We start from the raw sequence: 20,449 nt of genomic DNA on the forward strand, positions 1-20,449 counted from the left end.
AAAATTTTTATTTCAGTGTTGAGATGTTTGAAACTTTGACGACTAAACTATACATGTCTTTAAATATACCCTATCATTAATCTGAGTGAGTAGAACTAACCGCATACCAGTTAACAGATTGCTAACTCTCTCAAATCCCCTTCATTTACACAGAGTAGTTTTGCTCCTAGATAATGAAAATGAAGAGGAGAGAATGAAAGCCCAGGTCTTCAAAGCGGCCAAGTGCCCAACCTGTATGAAAAATAATGGGCAGCGAGCGCTTCTGTACCTTGGGTAGACCTGTGTCTCATGGGGTCAGCACCAAAAGACTTTGCTAGAGACTAAGAGGAAAAATGAAAGTTGAACAGAACTGGAAGTACTTTAGAAAGGCAGTGGAAATAAGGGCATCACACTGCAAAATAAATAACAAGCTAGAAAGGGTTTAAGTGCAGTTCGTAACAAAGCGATTACCAATAGCTGGAAAGGACCCATGTTACTACCCTAATTTGCACAAACCGGGAGGGCTGGCATTTGGTGGTCCTAAAGCTCCCTGCTCATACAGCAAGAATACTAATTCCATTTGCTCAGTTATCGTTACTAGAGTCCCAGAAAGCCAAGAAATTCTTTAAAAGCACAAGATTAAAAAAAAGAGTACAATCAAAAATCTAACTAAAAAGTCATTTTTATTTTCCTCATCTTTTTAAGCCTTCAGAAGTTAGTCAGACATATTTTCAAGCTTGCTTTTCTCTCCAACCTGAAAAGGCTAGAAGCTTCCCTTAAATTGTTTCGAAAGCAAGTTTAAATTCTTATACATCTAATTAATTGCATAAATTGAGAGTTTAAGAGAAATACTAACTGTTAAAAGACTCAGAATAGAGCCAAGAAAATTGACAACAGGAAGAAGGCAACCACTTACTTGCAAGCAAATATCATTCGTCCATGTCAGGTGTTTGCTGCCCTTTCCTCTGTTTTAAGTAGTATTTTGTTGGACCTGAGGTGCTTCACTTGGGCCCTGTATACTGGGAAGAGGATTAGCACTACCTGATCCAAACCTACTGTAATCAAAGAGTCATCTCCTACTGCCTAGCTTTAAGCCTAAGTCAGCTCTTCCTGGGATGTTTTTGTATTTACTTGTTACCAAGACAAACTACTGATCTGAAACACTACTTCAGTTCTGAGACCATATGATTATTTTTCACTGTGAATGGATATTTATTTGTCTGGGACCAGAGATTCTTATAATGTCTGGAGAGTTATGTTAGATACCAATTTCAAGAGCCTCCTTCCTGAAAAATGTCAGGAAATTGTATCAGCTCTGTACTCTGAAGAGAACAAGTCATGAGTTCATTCATCTGAATCACTGAAGATATAATGAGAACAGCTTTGATTACCTACAAAAATGTACTTGCTTATAGTGCCAGAGTTAATATGCCATAGTTAGAATCTGAGAACTGTCACCTAGAAACAGATAGTTTGAATGTAATCATAATTAGAGTATTTTTTCCAAATCTTGCCTTTACCATATCACCTAAAAAGGTACTAAAATCTAGAGATAATATAACAAATAGCTGTATGTATGAAGAAAAAACATCTCAGTGACTGCCCAGCCAAGAGAAACGTACTTCAAYGAAATGAAAGGATCACATCTACCTTTACAGGTAGTTTACCTTTTCARTTTTATCTGACCTTAAATTAAAAATAATTTATTGCAAACATGTAACACTCAAGAGTAAAGTCAAATTCAGAATACCAAACCTGACAGAGCAACTGCAGCACTCTAATAACTTAAGATGATTATTTGTTTCTGGTAAGGCTTATGATGTGCTCTAGTCAAACATCTAGGAAGGCTGCACATCTGCCTTGGGGAATTCATGTTCCTGCAGCTCCTCCTTACTTTCTAATGGCTGAGCACAAATTACAGCTTTTCAAAATCTGCATTCATTAAATCAAATTACTAGTCAAACTGTGCTGCCTCAATGTGTCTCTAATTAGTCTTAGAACAGTTTTGCTACATACCAAGAGACCAGAGATGGCCTTGCCTTTTCATTAATTGTATTTGTGCTGACTCCGAAGCCCCTAGCGATAATGTTTCAGCAAAACTTCTCCACTTCTGGTATCATTATAAATAGTACCTTCAAACTATTGTCATATTGTCTCTGTACACCCAATCCTGCATCAATTGAAGTCAGTGAGAATTTTGCTGTTGATTTCAGTGGGAGCATGTTGTGCGTCTTAATGTTGATGATAGCCTTCATGCATGTCAACAGTGAGTAGGACATTCTTCCAAGTATAAAATGCTAAATGGCAATTTAGCTGTACAATGGGCTTATGACAGAAGATAGGAAGTATTTCAGCATTTCTCCAGAAAGGTCAACTGTGTACTTTCATCAGCTCTCTGACTGAATAGCATTTAGTGAATATTAATGTTCAAAAATGACTGAACAGGCAAAATATATGCAGAATGTATCACTGGCTAGACTTAGTTCATTACAATATAGAGATGAATGTAACTTACAGAAATAATTAAATACTTATACAAAATGATATTTTACATTTTCAACATGCATATGGCAGAACTGCAATCCAAGGGCTATGGACCACATTGAGAGGGCTTAAATTTCAACAAAGTACCTATGACTTATGTGCATTTTTGGCTGGATTTATGCAGCTTCCCCATCTGTGCGATACTTAAGCTTTCAAATCTTCCTAGCACTCTCTGTTAACTATCCAGAGAAACTTCTGTGGAGATTAGGTCTTCTGAGTACAGCTGTACAACACACCTTCCGATTCGATCCTGGACTGCAGTCTATGCCCAGGTGTAACGAACACAGTATGTGTATGAATTCATGCATTTAGGACTGCAGTACTCTTATTAGGCAGAAGCAACCTCTGTCTGTTTCTGAGTAAGCAACAAGGGAAAGTAAGCTGAAGGCACCACCAACTCCTATAAAGTGGTTATCAGCCAAGTAGTTTTCAATTAGACCAGAAACACACGTTCTTGTTTGAGCTAATATCACAATCACAAGATCATAGTGCAAGGATAGTAGAGGTTTTAAATCTTTTAATCTTTTTGACAGAGAGTGGGCACTTGATTTCATTTGATGAGAGTGTTCCCCAGGCATCCTATTTAATTTTTGGCTCAGTCTGTATCCTGAACTGAGGCCTAGAGACTGAACTGCTGCCAACACTGGCATGCTGCTTGCTGACACCTTAATGCAGTTCAATTCAAACATCCTAAATTCATTGTCATTGCTTTATTACTTGAAGAGCTCTGCACTGCACAGAGTTCAGTGAAGGATATTGTGCCTTCAGGGGTCCACTGGACACAAGGCCAAATTTTCTTTTCATCAACAGYGTCTGATAATATACTGGGTGTCTCATACTCCTCATAACTTACAACTGCAGAACTGTTTATGTTAAAACAGAACCAGCACAAAAAGCATTACATGAAACTTTGTGATTTTTTTTTTTAATGCCAAATTAAGACACTAGGGGAAAAAGGAGGGAAGTGCTTCTACAGAAAAATTAATGTTTAGAGCCTTGCTAATTGTGAAAGCCAGGAGTACATATATTGCAGACAAATTTCTCCAGAATAAGTTGTTATAATATAGCAGGGCATAGTGAATGCTTCTAAAGGTTACTCTGCACCGTTGGTATATTCAAATGGGTGAACTCCCACAAGCATCTATAAATGTGTATCCTACAGAGTACCTTGGAATTAAAGAGGGCTTGGGCAGCAAATGAGATCGGATGACTGAGACAAACTATACTAGATTTCATTGACATGATAGGACGGAAAGGCCCTTGAGCAGTTCCCGTGCTTATCCCTCTGCTCTAAATATATCTTAGATCATCCCTGGCAGAACTTTTGTCAAACATGGTCTCAAACCTGCTACTGAAGGAGATCCCACCACCATCCCAGAGAGCCTGCTCTGGGGCTGGCTTTGCATGGAAAACAGACAGGGGAAGAGCATTTCGGAAGTCCTGGCACTGCCTCCCATCAGGAAGGCTGGACACGCTAGAGGCACCCACGGGGCCAGGGCTGCCACCATCACCCTGCCCTGGGGAACGCCACACACAACAAGCCCGTCGTACAAACAGTGCACAGCACACCCTGTTTGTGTATTGCAAGTAGGCAGGAAAACATACACCAATGGTATTTTTCTGGATATTTTTCTGGCCTGTTGTTAAGGCAAGACACTGGACGTTTTCAAGGTCAGCAGGTAGATAAGGACATTATCTTGTTTTATATTTATGGAACTATATAAATCCAGTCAAATTCAGAATGGGATTTTAAAATCTGATTTAACCAAATTAAAACAGAGAGGTTCTTTCTTTTCATCTGGAAGACTGTTGTACAGATGCTGATAGYGCAAAATCCTGAGTTCATTCCAGAGATGATTAAATAATGACTGATAAATGATCGATACAATCTGTATAGTTTGAATCCCTTAAGGTGAAAAGGATTAGAAAGGGAAAAGTCAAAATGGACTTAGTAATAACAAAAGCAAGCTATTTTTGTACAAAATAACAATTCCATATGCAGACCTTGACCATTTGGTTTCCAAGTATTCACTTTCTAGAGTGACTGATAAAAAAAGGCCAGTCTGAAAATCTTGACACGACACCTAAAAGCTAGTAAGAAACAATCCTTCAAAGTTCTAAGAACAAAATGATACAAACAGCATTTTAATTTTTATTTGCCTTTTACTGGGAGTCACGATAGTTTTATTTGCCTCTTACGGGGGTGTATGGCATTTAGAAGCCATGTTTCTCARCATTTCTTTGCAACTTTTGAGGCTACAAACCTATTTTTTGAAAATCAAAGCTACTTCTGGCACTTGGCACTTTTGAGAAAGAAAAAAAACACCAAATATTTCAAGAGTATTGACAAAATCAGGGGAGTTGATGACATGCAGTAAGTATTTCTGCAATGCAATATAAGACTTTCATATAGAAGGCTATCATATCTAATAGACTGCTTCCAAGGAAAAGAATATTACAATGTGCTATGAGAATCGGTATACAAATAATGTATGCCAAGGCCAAGTTATTTTAAATTTATACTTTTCAGATGTCCATCTTGCCAATATTTGTTTTACTGCTACAGTTTATTGTACTTTCATGAGTCCTCAAGGCTAGCAGTCTTGAAGAGAATATAATTTAGAAGACAACTAGCAAGTATTAAGCAACTGGAGGGACTTGGAATCAGAGAACAGGAATTTCATTCTCCTATCCGTTGCTGACTTGCTGCACGACCTTGAATAAAATACTTGACTTATCCGGGCTTCAGCACTCCTTTAGCMTGCATCTCCTAAGAATGCTGTGAGGTTTCATTAATTAATTCATGCTTATCAAACTGTCAAAAGCCCAGGGATAGAAGGGGCTATGCAAATGAAAACCACTATTAATATTTTGCTACATATAGGTGTACAGAGAGTGACATATGCGCCCCTCTCCTGTATCCATACATATGAATATAAATGCAGAGACATAAACATGTACACACACTTATGTTTTCACGTAATTAATTCTGACTCCTTCTCTCAATTAACAGCAACATGGGAATACACAATGAAGGAATAAATGCTACACATCCCTACAGAGGCAGGAAGGAGCTTTCTTTCATTTACTATGTGTATAGCCCTGATATTGCTTCCCTTCTGCAACACATTCTTAAGACTACAGATTATGCTTGTTAAGCAATATTATGAAAATAAATGTTCTTACCCTCAGCCCTTGCTCCATGGACAAGCAGAGGACCTGCCAAGGTGCTGTGTACCTGAACATGTTTGGCCGCTTCTGCAGACAGGCTAAATAGCAAAAGGCACACAAGTCTCTCAGGTTTCCTGGTTGCTTTTCATTTGAGGGATGCTTAAATTGAGAGAAATCCTTTAGTTCTGCTCTTCAATGGCCTCTTGAGTAGATTCTAAGATACAGTTACAGCCATTCCACTTGCACCCTGAGGAACTGAATAACTAATTCAGTAAGAGGCTTTTTTCCTTGGGAAGAGCTTAGCTCAAACTCAATTAGCATAAATAGGATGATAACCTTTGAACCTCCCACTCCTCTTGGAGGAGCTGACAGTGGGCAGTATGTCACTGACTGTTCCCTCCCCTGTAAATCGTGAGTTTATTTCTATTACTGGTATTTGATTCTGCTCCAAAAGTCTAGGAGCAGCCATCAGAGACCATCATCTCAGCTATTTCTGACATATGCAAGGAACCTGTAGCTTTGCCTTTTTTATTTTTGTATTACATTTTGTCCTGGCTCAAAAGAACTCCCATGTCTTCCTGTTATGTCTCAGGGAACATGATCTCTGTTATGCAATCTGCAGAATTTTGCTGAAGAGATTTACACAGGAACTGCTATGAACACTCTCATGCTAAAACCACTGGACTAGAAGAAATTTAAATTGAAATGTTTTCCCCAAATATAGAGAAAGGAACTCTTTGAAACATCAGAAATCTAATATGCTGAAGTCTTGCCTGTGATAAGCATTCCTTTTTTAATGGAATTAAAGTTTTTCAGTCAAATACCAATGCCTAGTCTCCAAGAGATTAAACAAGGTGAAAGAGTAAAGCTCTTCTATTTTATTCATTTCTCTGATTTCAGTGATGAACTGAAATGGTACTTCTCTATCCTGCTGTTTCCTAGAAAACATAAGTGGAATGCTGTATGCACATCATGGCAATGTCTGTTTTCCTTTTATGGCAGTAGTTTGCATTAACAAACCATTATCGATGCAAATCCAACCATGTAGATCAAGTAATTAACTTATTCTGGCTTTCTGCTTTCAACAGAGGAAGAAAAAGAAATTTAACATTTATACTGCCTTAAATCTGACTCTATGTTTTTTATTATTTTATCTCAAGTACCTGTATTTCTGCAAGCCAACCCAAACAAATTACAAGGATGCAAAAAGAATTATACAAGACTCATCTTTACATCTACTTGTATTAGAGAACTGAGATTCCTGTGCACCAAGCTGCTCCCAGATCAGCTCAGCATACTTAAAATGAAATCAAAGGAGCCCACAGGAATGCAATAATAATAAAAATCTTAGAGGTGAGATTCAGATGTCATTCTACAGCACAAATAGCAACAGAAACACTTTTAAAAACAATTTTTAAAAATTCTCTGAGAAAATATATCTCTTCATAATTTTTTTTGTCTTCCTTGATGGTGCAATGATAGATACCATCAAAAAACAATGGACAAATGCTTAAGTGATGATTTCACCAGGTACTTGGCAAACAACAGACAAATATACGAGCTCCTCCTCAACTGAAATATTAGTTGTTATACTCATATTTGTTGCATATACATAATTACTGGGGAAGTGACACCAATTCCAGAAATGTAAAAGTGAAGATCTGTTTCAAATCAGGAAAAGCGTATAGTACACACATCAGTTACTGTAGCTTTAATAATGTTTATACACCCTTTATGGCGCAGTACATAAAGCCCCAACTTCCACTTATCTTATGGAGGCTGTTTTGCTCAGTAGCAGCCATATGAAGACCTCTCTTTTCTTTCACGTCTCTGTATTTTGACCTCTTGCTTTGACATTTCTCAAATTCATTTTGGAAACAATATATGACTACCGGTATTTCTTCAGTAGCTGAAAGTGATTTAAGCCAGAATACACTCAGGTACTGAAGTTAATATTTTACCAATTAAAATGTTTTTATAACAATCAGAACAACAAGAGTAAATGGCAAATCCCGTCCTGAAGAAAGAGTCCAGACTTGACTCTAACACGGAATACACCAGGAACTTATGTTACAAATGCAGAAAAGAAGAACTGCCTTGTGCTAAAGTAACATCAACTGCTTTGTAGACTGGGAGTATGGCCACAGGCAGAAATGCAGCTTTTGGTGAGAAAGGGCCATTCCACACATCCTTTGAACGTTCCCATGCCCAGATATGCAAACAATTGCTATTCATGGAATGGAAACAAGCCTGTCCCTACATACCATCATGCTTTAGCCTCTTAATAGCTTCCTTTATTTTTAGTTAAAGGTTGTGTATCATCTTGTTCATTACCTACACGTTGATGCTAACACCACAGAATTTAATTCTGTAGGCAAATGGGAATATAAATACAGAATAGATCAGTTTAAGCGCTAAGATACAATTCTACAGAATCAACAGTGAACTAAGTCTGACAAAACACCTGAAACGAAGGAGATCCAAAGGAAAATCAGAATGTCAAAATGTTTTTGGCCCAATATAGAATATTAAACAAACATCTTTACAGAGAAGGCCTTTGATGAACTGAATGCCCTTGAATAGCGTAAGAACTGTTAGCCAGAAATACTGAGATATATCAACATTGGATAGTCGCTTATTTTTTGCAAAAGTTAGCCCTCTTTTTCCTTTTGCATTTTGGGCTTTTTCTTCCCTCTCTTTCTAACAGAAAAACAGAACTGTTAAACAGCTTCCCCCCATAACCTATTCTAAATGAGAGATCACAGAGCTGCTGATGTCAGGAAATTAATATAAACACACCCACACCACGATCAAAAAGTTAATACAATTGTTGACTTGTCTTCAAGGAAAAACAGTGAACAAGCAGAGGCTAAACAGTAACCACGAAGAAATATTACTGCATCATCTAAGTGGGGGTCTGTTTACACTGATGGTACATACTAATGAATGCTCACAGTGTTTGAGAGCCCATCTTTTTTTCCTCTTGCCAGAAATCATTAACACCAGGGGAGAGCTTTCCAGGAATCAGTCAGTAGTAAAATTTAGTATATTTAGTATTTAGTATTAGTCAGTACTAAAATTTACAGCACTTCTTTCCAAAGGGTCTTTTCCAGAAGAGTTTGTTTTGAAAATTTCTTGGAAAAGGTAGTAAGAATTCACAGAAGCAATGCAAAATGCAGTCAGTCCTCGCAGGAGAATGCAAAGCACATACCAATAAATATCACACCCACATTTTGTGGTTTGTGTTTCTTAAGCAAGGGTCATTCTATTTCCTGTGAGTCTCTGACAGCACAGGATTTACCAGTGCTGCCTTTCCACACCTCCTTTTTATTTCCCAATAAAGACAAAGCGTTTGCATAAATTTAAGGACTTATTCAAGCTGATGGAGCCGTAAGGGCTGTTTGTCTTCCAGCTGTCCATGAGTAAAGAAGATGAGACATAATGTAGAAGAGATGAAATCTCCCACTGTGAAAAACTTATACTAGACTGAAATTTATGAGACCAAATCCAATCCCAGGCTGAAATGTCTTGGGAAAATCACTTAATCTCACTGTGTCTTTTATCAGAAAGGTGTTTATAACATATTTTGTGAGTGAGTTGTGTGCAAAAAGTATGCTTATGAGGATACTTGGAGGTTTATATTCTTCTTTGAAGACTGTAGGAAAAATAAACTTTCACATAAAATCAGTGTGTGAAAGAAGTATATCAATATTGTATCTTCTTTGATTTTGCTATTCAATGATCCCAAGAGAAAAAGTAAGCCAAGATTTTAAATGCATTTTTCATTTTCCTCCACGTCAAAATGGTTAAGCAGCTTCAGTCTTCCTGTCCTCTAAGTGCTCATGTCTCATGCAACAGCGTGTACTGGGGACACAGTCCCACAGGAGCYGAGCAAAACCTCAGCTCAGCTTCCTCAGGTTACCACTTAAAACTTTCCTTATTCTAAGTGCAACACCAGGACATCTGAAATTTCATGAAATGCCTTTGATGTTGTCCATTCTGCAGGCAATGTGCAAACACAAACCTGGTGGGAGAACTAATGTACCATGGTGCTCTGCTCTTCCCTTAAGAAGGGTAGCAAACTGCCTTCATACCTGTTGTACAGAATGTAGCCTGGCTGTCCAAGCACACTTCTTTTAGGAATCTGGGACTCTCTCAGTCTTGGAAATAAGCAGTTAAAGACTTAAAGTAATTGCAAGGTTTGGCAGCAGCTGAATAAGGGCTTTGATGGTCTAAAATTTGGAGAGAGGTATCTAGAGTGGCATTTAGGACCCTAATCCTGCCTAGTACTGCCCAGATCTACTCCTCAGTCTGTCATTTCTGAACTTCAGGAGTACAATATTACATTAACAGTAACTAGCCTGCAGGACTGAATAAAAAAGCCCAAGAATTCAGCCTGGTGAGCTCTCCAGGAAAGAGTGACAGGTATTTATAGTAGCTGTTGCTCTTTATTATTATTTATTATTATTACGATTGTTACTATGGCTCTGCTATACCGCTCTTCCCTCCAGATGGCAAGAGTCCTCTGACGGGAACATAGACCTGTTTTTCCATCCCTACTTTCTAATGGGAAAGGAATGAACTGCAATTTTAGAGGCAAATATCTGTATGTCTCCCAATTTAAATCTGTCACTTCTTTGTACATCTCACCTATGCTATTCTGTCACACACCATTTTATTATCTCCATTTTATACATAACACAAAAGACCAGGTTCTGAGTTATCTGCACCAACTGACAACCTGTGTAAGACCTCAGACCTTATATAAAAAAAAATACAATGGCAGCAATATGAGCAGCCTGTCTTTTCCAATCACATGCCATATTGGCTAAGTATATTTCTATTAGGCGAAAGAAAATGGTTGGAAAAATAGTGAAGTTTCATCCATGACCTGGGTAGGAAGACTGGAGAATACAAACCTGGAGAGCATCCAGTGGAAAAGCAGAATAAAGTCAAGATATCATGCATATGAACTGATGACTGTGTGCTGAACCCAGAACTTTGTTCTTTTTTCCTATTTCTTTCACCTGGTCTAATAAAAGATATGGTTTCTTTCTACAAAGCTCTCTCTCTTATACCTGGGTAAACCTCTGTAGATATAACACTGCTACTATTACTAAATATCCATCCTCCTAATACAAAAAAATGCCACGCATGGGAAAACACAGTGTGTGCTAATCACAGTATCAGCTGATACTTGGTGCTCCTTTATATTGCACTGAGTATTTAAGAGTGTATAAGGAGTTGCTCAGTACCAATTTTCTCAGTACTTAGAAAAGTTTATCCCAGCTAGAAAAAAGGCTAAGTAGATGTCTGTGGGCTAGACTAACATTGTCTGGAAAGGTGAATTTACATAAACAACTGAAACTCGAGGAGCACAATTTTCCACCCTCTATCTGAAAGGAAAAGCAGTAAGAAAGAAGGTCTATAAGAATGGCTGCACAGCACAGCYGCTGCAGATGGCCGTAGCATTTTTAACTGTGTTTCTCAGAAGGAATGCATGCCGATCATGAACACCAAGACCTTAGCAGCCACTGGAGGCAAGCCCTCCCTTGCAAACATCGTTCTCTGCTCTGCACATGTGATGATACAGAGGCATGAATTATTTTCAAACCATACAGAAAATGGGTTGTCTTAATGAATCTCTGTAAGGGCTCACCGACATGTTGTCAGATAAATCCTACCATCAAAAATGCAGGAAGAAAACACTTTGCACACCACAGTCTAACTCTAGGATTTCAGCAATCCACTGCTGTATGCTTTTAAGGCAAAACACACTGAACTGTGAGGGAATCTAAAGGAATCTAAACTTACAGTGCAATGAGCTTCAGATTGGGTTCATTCACTTGCAGTCATATGGCTCTCTGTAAGCAGGAAATCCTGAATTCTCACTCATATTCTTTTCAAATCAGATCCAACTGCTGCTTGCTCACCTTTCAACCTCCCAAAGACCAAAAGTCAAACATGTTTACAAGTGGGAGGGATGACAAAAATCCTGAAACAATCAGCCAAAGAGGAAACTCCCTTAAAATTTTCACTGTAACCAGGACATATATAGCTTTCTATCACAGTGCTTCTGACATCCCCAGTATAAAAAGAACACACCTATGTCAGAAAGTGGTGTGGGATAGGCAGAAACTGGATATCCTGGAAGATACTGAATGACTGTKTAATGATGCTTGTTCTTAACTTTTGTAGGGTGTCTCTCCTTTGGTAGTATGCCAAAGTTGTCCCTGAGCTACCCACACAAGCAATTACGCACTAACCATGGAAGTGCAACCTCTTGTGGTTTGAAAAATATGTAGGAAATAGCACAAGCACTTAAACAGCCATGGATGATCAAGATCTTATGTAGCACCCCTCCAGGAAGACAGCCTTTTCATTAGCCCGACAGCACTTGTAGTGACGCAGGCACTGTGGTTCAATACTGACACGAAGAGAGCTGGCAGTCACCTAACATGGTCCCATGGCCACGCAACCCAGTCCAAAGTAGGAGCTGCCGTCATCCTGCTCACCTCCCTGGCCTCTCCTTCCTGGCCTTGCCGGTCTCGACTAAAGGAAAAAATAGTGGTTAATGTGTATAGCTAGATTCAGGTCCCTGCTGAACAAACACAAACTTCACCCCAGCACAAATTGTTACTGTAATTTCCTAAGGATAATGTTTATCTTGGGGGGGTCAACTATCAAGCCACCGACTAGATGTCCCCCTCTTAATCTTGTGAAACTTGCTGAGCTCATAGCTTGACACAGTATTTGTGCACAGTTCAAATCCATGAATGCATTTTCCATTCGTAGTATCTCAGGTTCCACAAAACTGCCGCAGGAACTTTAACAGATGCATATTGTGAGTATACTGACATAAGAAGAAAACAAGATCTCCTTTGCCATCTAGTTCCATTACCTCTTATCGCAGGACAGCATGTCAGGTAATCCTCCTCATAAACTTATTCAAGCTCTGTCTTAAAGCAGCTAGGAATATTTGTCCTCAGTGTTGCCATAGGAGCATCATTAGTCTCATCCTTAATGACTGACTTCTAATTTGTAGTCTACATTTACTAATAGCTAGTTTATCTCTGTTCTTTTGCGAGGACCGAACATTTGCTTTAGTAGCCTATTGCCTGTCTTGGTGTTTCCTTTCCTGAAGCATTTATAAAGYTCAGCTGTATCTCAGTCTGCATTTTTCTAGACTAAACAAGTAAAGCTCCCTTAATCTCAGATTGCATGGCAGGCTTTCCATCTGCCCACTGTCCAAGCAGACCTCTCTGCATCCAGTCCAGTGTGAAGTCACATTTTTGGAGCACGGGTGAAGAGAATCGCACATGGACTTCCAGATACAATCTTACCAGCAGTTTCCACAATGATGTTCACATTTCTCTGCCTCTACTGGAAATGCCTTGACTGACAAGAAATCGTCTTTGAATGGCTGTATAAGCAAAGATGGTCCTCACGGGAATCCCTGGGTACAAAGGAAGGAATTTATATACAACACATACTGACGAAAAGAGTATGTGATACATAGATGCTGGAGGCTGGTCATAATGCAGGCCTCTGTCTCGCAGTTGTGTTGCTCTTTTCTCACAGTGTTATGCTAATTAAAAGATGACAACAGCTGCAAGCAGATGAGCAAAGCAAATACAGATAAACACAAGTTTCTCCAAAACTGATAGCAGCAGCAAACAGCTGTGCTCCAAAGGCAGTGAGGTAGTGCACAAAGCAGCCTAGAAAGTATGTCACCCTTCCCAATTCATCTTATATCCTCTCCTCTCAGTCAGGCTGACACAATTTCTTACCCTCTATTTGTCTTCCAAGCACAAACTACACTGTGCTAATGAGTGAATGATTAAGCACTAGCCCATGCTACTCTATGCGCTGGATACGATTACCAAAGTTACAGTGCCAAGCAAAACACTTGCAGCTCATTTCCTTTGCATGAAATGGCATCAGAGGGGAAAAATGAAACAGAGGATGCTCACACAACGGCTTTGTTTACAGGACAGAAAGCTTCAACAACGCAATGGCGAACTCAGGGAGAAAATCCCTTCTCCCTTCACATCGTGTCCTTCTTAATTCTCCGTGGCAGAGCACTCAGTACCACCACAGCCACAGAATAAATCATCTCTCAGACCACCAGTTCCCACACATTACCCTGCCAAGCTTTATTTGAGAAAACAGACCCTTTCCAAGCCTCCCTGGATCCAGCACTGCACCCTCCCTATTCCTACTGCTGCCTTCCGACCCCTGCCAGCCCCGGGCTTCCTCACGCCCTGCTGCCTCTGCCATGCCCTCGCCCACCTGCCAGCACCTCCCCTCTGCCAGCTGGCACCGTGCGGGCACTGCTGGCACTGAGGCAGTTGTGGGTGACTCCATCTGCAGGCGGGCAAAGGCTCTGTGCCGTGTTGCTTTCAGGGCTGTGAAGCGGAGAAACACAGACTGGACCTGCAAAGGCTTAACAGAGCTTATTCATGCATGGGCAGATGGGCCTCAGCGCTTGCAAAACAACGCCCACCAACTTGCTTTCTGCTAGGAGTGGAAACCTGGTTCAGAGGAAAATTCCTGGTCTTGTCATATGAGGTCAGGACCCAGAAAGCGCTGGCTTCCTCCCTTGTAAAACTTCCCATAAATTCTAAATTTGAATCCTATGCATATTGACTTTTTCACTACAAGAGATCAGGCTGTCCAGGAATGGAAAGAGGGAAAAGGGAAAGATACAATCCCAACCGGAAAGTCCCTGGCAATTGTGACTGTGTGAAGAAATTCCTGAACCATTGCCCACCACAGATGATGGAAGCCTATTTCAGCTCTGAAGCCGGTGCTTTGTGGAGCAGACCCTGGTCTCATTCTACAGGGATGCCAATTGCCTGCATTAACACCGGTTCGGATGCTTCAGGTATAAACATGTTTGAGTCAGGGCCTCTGAATGTAAAAAGGATAACCAGTTCCCAGTCTTTCAGGGGATACTATCAGAACAAACATGACTTTGGCCATTTAGGCCACTACGAAGAGCACTTTAAAGTAATTCAAATAAAGTAAATAAAAGACAGCTGGAAGAAAGACACACTGAGGAGGGGAAAAGAACAACTGTGTGAGGACAGAGGAAGGGATGGCTTTGAAGTTAGTATTTCTTTGGCTTTTAAATGTCAGAAGAAGTTGAGCTACAGAGGGGAATAAAGAGGCACTATCAGGTACATTTTGAAAGCACAGCTATCCTAAGCCAGACAGCTGTGTTACTACTGCAGACAGTGTTTTACCCTCCCAATGAGAGTGCAATTCCAGCACAGCCTTTCTTCCTCTGCACCCAGTGCTGATATATCTGATGAATAAAAGGTAAGAGCAAGCCACATGGCAGCAATGAACCCAGTACTAACAAGTGTCCTTCGGATGGGGCTGCATTGCTAGCAGAGCAACGTACTACTGCTCAGAGCAGTATGTGGGATTTCTTTGCTGGTATTTTTACAGACGACCCTGTTCACATCAACAGGGCAGCCCAAAGAGTGCCAGTATTAAGAGGAGAAGGTAATAAGCCTTAGAGAAAGAAAAAGAAATGTGGAATTAACAGGTGCAAGTTTAAAAAATTATGAAGGATTTCTCTTCTTCGTCAATACTGCACTTTCCCCACAAAACTCCAGTGCTACTAGACAACTCAAAGAAACTTCTCTTGACAGTGTGGCTAATTGCCATTATGGTTTTACTATGGCTTCAATGTTATTTTCTCTTTCTCCTGGCGCACAGGTGTAATACCATACATATTTGTGCCAAGCAACGGGTTGGATCGCACAGTCCCTTGGAAAAAAATTTGCAGGGTGAAACACTAGCCAGAGACTGATCTGCTTTTCCTTGGGGCAGGTAGAGTTTGCATCTCTATGCAAAAAACCTGAAGTGAATCATCTCTAAACATAATTTGGATAAGTCTGGAGAGCTGGGACCAGCTCCACTCATTCCCAAATTTGGCATGTATTAGCCTCACACCCCCCTAACTTCTTCATAGCATCCTCCTAGCTTGTTTTGATCTTTCTGACTATTGAAAAACTGTGTTTTTTCTTGCCTAGATCCTATTCTTTCTACAGTGAACGGCCACAACTAATGGTCTATGTCCTGCTTAGGACTCTTTGGATGATAGACTCTCCAAAGGGCAAGTGGATATATTCAGGCAGCCACATTCCCAGATAACACCATTGCAGAACAGTGCAGAACTAGTGGATAAGAAACAAGAAGCCTCAATTTCACCAAATGAAAAGCCTGCATGTAAAATTATGTCTCAATAAGAACAGTTAAAATGACAACACAATGGTTTGGGCAGTTTGGTTTTCACAAAGGTGTAACATGTAGGTAAAAATCAGCCAATCATACATCTATACAAATTCAGCCATGTCTAGCTAAATTTTCCCCTGTCATTTGAATTAAGAAATATTCAATGTGCTCAACTCCAGTCAAATTTTGCTCCAAGTCTGTGACTTATTTTATCCAGGGTTTTGAACCATGCTCAGCATTGCACTAGCCCTGCTGTCATTTTTTCATCCATTATCAATACATGAAGTTTCATCTTATTTTATATCTCAACAGGAAAAGCAATCTCCCGCCATGCACAAAGCACTCAAGTGCCTCAGGGAACATGCTTTTCATCTAACTCTCCAGTACAATGATTCTTTTCTTCTGCCTTTTAGTTCAATCGCTATAAAACAGGGAGAGATTTCATAATGGGATTTGTACAAATCCCCCCATTTTCTGTTCACTAATTAGTTATAATGAAGCATCATGTATATAAGCTATGAAAAGTTACTGCACTGCCTCCTGAACCCCTAGAGAAATTCTTCAAATGAAGTCTTTCTACTAAAAGATCTTTTGAATGATAAGTATGGCCTCATGTGCATACCCCTCCTGCTCCCATCAGATAACAGGTGTTACACAGTTGCTCCATTTCCGCATTAATAAGTAGCTTCAGCCATTGACAGTGTTTCCAGCATGCAGTCAGACCTCTGTTTTCTTTATGGCAACTATTTTTTTTCCCTCCTGACACTAATTGTGCTTAATGAGGGTCTGTCCAAAGCAGACGGAGGCTGAACGAGGTGGAGCTTTCTCTTATGCCAGATGTCACTGTCGTAAGGCACAGTTAAGTGAAATAACCTTTGCAGGGGCAGAGGAAGAGGCAGAGCACTGCTTTTGTGTCCATACCCAATAATATACAGATGTCTGTGCACGCATGCGCACACACACACGCACATACACACATATATATATATATTTGTGTGTGTGTGTGTGTGTGTACCTGTCTGCAAACAGATACATTCATGCTGTGTGTGTGCACATGTGGGTGTTTTTTGTGGTGGCATGTCTTTTAATAATGACTTTTCATGTCGCTTCTGTCTGCTCAACATCTTCATTCAGTCCCTGCCAGGACTGATAAAGGCTGCGTTTGCACAAGATGCTGAATTAAGATATGGAGTATTTGCAAGGATGGAAGCATTTGAGGCATTAGCAACAGCCTGGAAACCCAGTAATGAGAGTAATTCCCTGAGTTGTACCACATCTACAGCTACCTTTGTGGCATCAATTGTTGTGTCCTGCTTGTTTGCCTTTGCTGAATAGTCACTGTGCATTAAGACAAAATATCTGCTAGTGGTATTTAACTGGCAGCCATATGGTTATTGCACCAGTACCTCTGTCTGGCTGCCTGGGTGTGCTGTATGGATACTAAAAGTGGCTATTCATTGCGCAGCTACAAAGGCTCCCTTGGCTCAAGATACTGAGACCAGCTGTTCCTTCCACAGATGACTGTTACTGCTGAAACACTATCATTTGAGYACATGTAAAGAGAGATGTATCTGATTGAAAAAACAGTGTAAAGTCCCAGATACAGTCCAAGAATGTGCCTGTGTGCACGCAACAGCTTTTGACTCAGGGATGATGTTGCTTGCAAAAATAAAGCGTGCAGGCATTTTTGTAGCGCTGCTTGCAGTTGTCATTCACAGTGATGGGCATAATACCAAAAGAAGAAAGACCTGCTACCTCAGAGCAACTCAGATGGAAAGATTGATCTTGTCTGTCTTTCACAGGCTCCAACCATTAACATTAAGCTAAGATCCAAACTACTCAGAATTGGGTGATACTGGATAGAGAGTAGTATGGAGAGATACTCATTTTCCTTGGGAATAGCTACATTCCTCTTTGAGGTATTTTCAAAGGTGTAGGAATAAGCAACTGCTAAAGAGCAAATCTGTGAAAGTTAAGGTTCAAGCAGCTAAACAATCAGCTAGCAGTATACTCTTATTCAAAGCCCAACAAATACATTTTTAGCTTTGGCAGTTAATACTATAATCATAAGGCACTGATAAGTATGATGTAAATATGAAGTATGTGATCTGGTTTTTAACTGAAGGGTTACAAAGAAAAGTCAGTTCACTGATTTCTTTCCATTAATCTTAAATGCAGTATTGCAGTTTTTCAGCTACATATCCATCCAGTTAAGGTCCAGTTTACTGACACTTCTAGCCTCATAGAGAGAGTCTTGTAAATTCCTACTGGTGCTGTCATTGGCAAGGAAAAGCAAAACACAGTCTCCCTACCCTTTGTAATTTACAAACCAAAGCAAAGTAAAGGAGAACATGAAGGTTGCATGGAAACAGATCCTTGGAGTAACTGGAATATCCTTCTGATATAACAAGCCATGGTGCTGGCTAAGTGCAGCAGCTTACTTCCTTGGAGAGTCAGGAGCAACATTTAAAGGAAACCCTGACACTGTTTGATTAGTATTGTTTAAGACTGCCTTGTTGAGCCAGAAAGGAAGCCGTCATTTGGTTTCTAAGGAGTACCACCAGCAAAATACCATCAAAACAAGATAAACTTTGCCGTCTGAGCAAATTTCTCAGCACGTAACTCCACCTAGGAATTTCTCTTAGGAAATAGCATTCTGCTGTCCCTTTGGGTCCAACCACTGGGAGCGACCGAGCTTGAAAACTGCACTTCCACAGTTCATTTTAATGTGCCTTACAAAGGTATGTGCTACTTGATATTTATTGTAAAGCTCCCACACTGGGCTCTGACAACCATGCAGAGCCTCAGCAGGCTTTGCAAGCTCAGGAGAGGACAGAGTGACCTTGGGGCCACAAAGCCTTTCCCTCCACAGGGACTATAAGAAGATCCCTTCTCTCCCCCTGCTGCTCCACAAGCAGTCAGGGTCACTCTTTAATTTCCAAGCATCGGGCATGAACAAAGCATGGGCAGCCTGGCACCGAGGTGTGCCCAGCTCATGGTGGTTTCTGAAGGCATAGCAACAATTTCACTGCCCCTCAGGCCTACCCAATTTCTGCTCCCTGCCTGGCAGGTCGCAGGTGACCTCCACACTGCCTCCCTGCTGCTTTAAGCAATATATTCTCCACAACACACTTCTTACTAATGGTGCTGCACACAGTCCAGGCAGAATGCACCCTTTTTGTTGCTTAGCAAATCTCTGGTGTGAGCAGATGCACAGAAAGGAGCCGTAACATATAGCACAGGCTACCAAAGCCAGCATGGGAACAAGACTGTGAACAGCAAGCAGCAGGGAACCACAGCATCTTCAGAGACAGTAAAATTACTTTATTTTACTATATGTCCTCTCTCTGTGAAGCCATTTCCCAATTCTGTGTTTCCAATGGTTTATCTTTTAATTTGGGAAACAAGACCATCCCTGAAAGATTGTCCAATGCCATTTTACACACCCTACCAGCAGGAGGTCTGATTTTGGCTCATCTCTCCAATTGTATCAGACAAGGACCATGCTCAAACCATTAGTCTGTCATTTCCTTTTCCATCTAGATTTGGTCTTTACCCAGTTGTGGCTTGTTTTTAATATTGTTTTGACTCCTGTGCATTTTGTATCAAGTSAGGAAAAAGAAAGTCAAGGTGCAAGGCTTCTTCATATAGTTAATTAAAACTCTTCTGTGACAGTCAAGCAAAGTGTCGGCCTTCTAACTGTGCTGGTGAGGAAGAGCAAGAAATAGAGACACATGGAAGAAAGTTGCTGGTTGCATTTTTCTTGGAGCACATTCTCCATGGCTGCCACTGCACCTGGCTTATTTCCTTATCTCTACTAGATTGAGCATGGAAATCTTCCTGGGAAGGAAGGCTGCAAGAATGGTTCCTTGAGACCTTTCTTTAAGGTTTGCACCTTTCTCCATGGAAGAACAGCTTCAGCGCTCTGGGATGCTGTGAATGTGCTGCTAACACATTCTCTCTGGAGCTTCAGTTTGACTGATGGAGGCAGACGGAGGGAACTGAGACCGGAGTGAGCACCACAGGTGTGGGAAGAGCCAAAACGTAAGAGAAACAGAAAAATGAAAAACAGGCAGCAATTTCTCTTCAGAGACAAAGACTGAAAGACAGTAAGACTGTGGAGATGTACAAGAAGGGAAAAAGGGAGTAAGACTAATCAAAAGATGACATTTTGAACATTCAGTTTTGTCACTGCATGTAGTTTTCAGYAAGATATTAAAAAATTCCAACCAGCTGGAGAGAAGCATTTGCCATTGCGCAAGTCAAGCTAAAACCAAATAAAAAGTGGAGAACATATTTTACTTTATTTTTCTTGGCTGAGCCTTATCTATTTGTGGGTTTTATAAATTTCTCTGACAGTCCCACTGTGGTTTTCCCTGATAACTGCAGGGGCTGAGAAGACAATTGTTTATGGCCAGAAGGAAAAGAAATAGAGGACAGATCAGCATAAATGCTTACTCTGAAGAAGACTAGTAAAGAGTAACTAGTTGTGCCTGSACTTCAAAGA

Source organism: Apteryx rowi, unplaced genomic scaffold (assembly GCF_003343035.1).
Source record: "Apteryx rowi isolate R43461 unplaced genomic scaffold, aptRow1 scaffold_182, whole genome shotgun sequence".
NCBI lineage: Eukaryota > Metazoa > Chordata > Aves > Apterygiformes > Apterygidae > Apteryx > Apteryx rowi.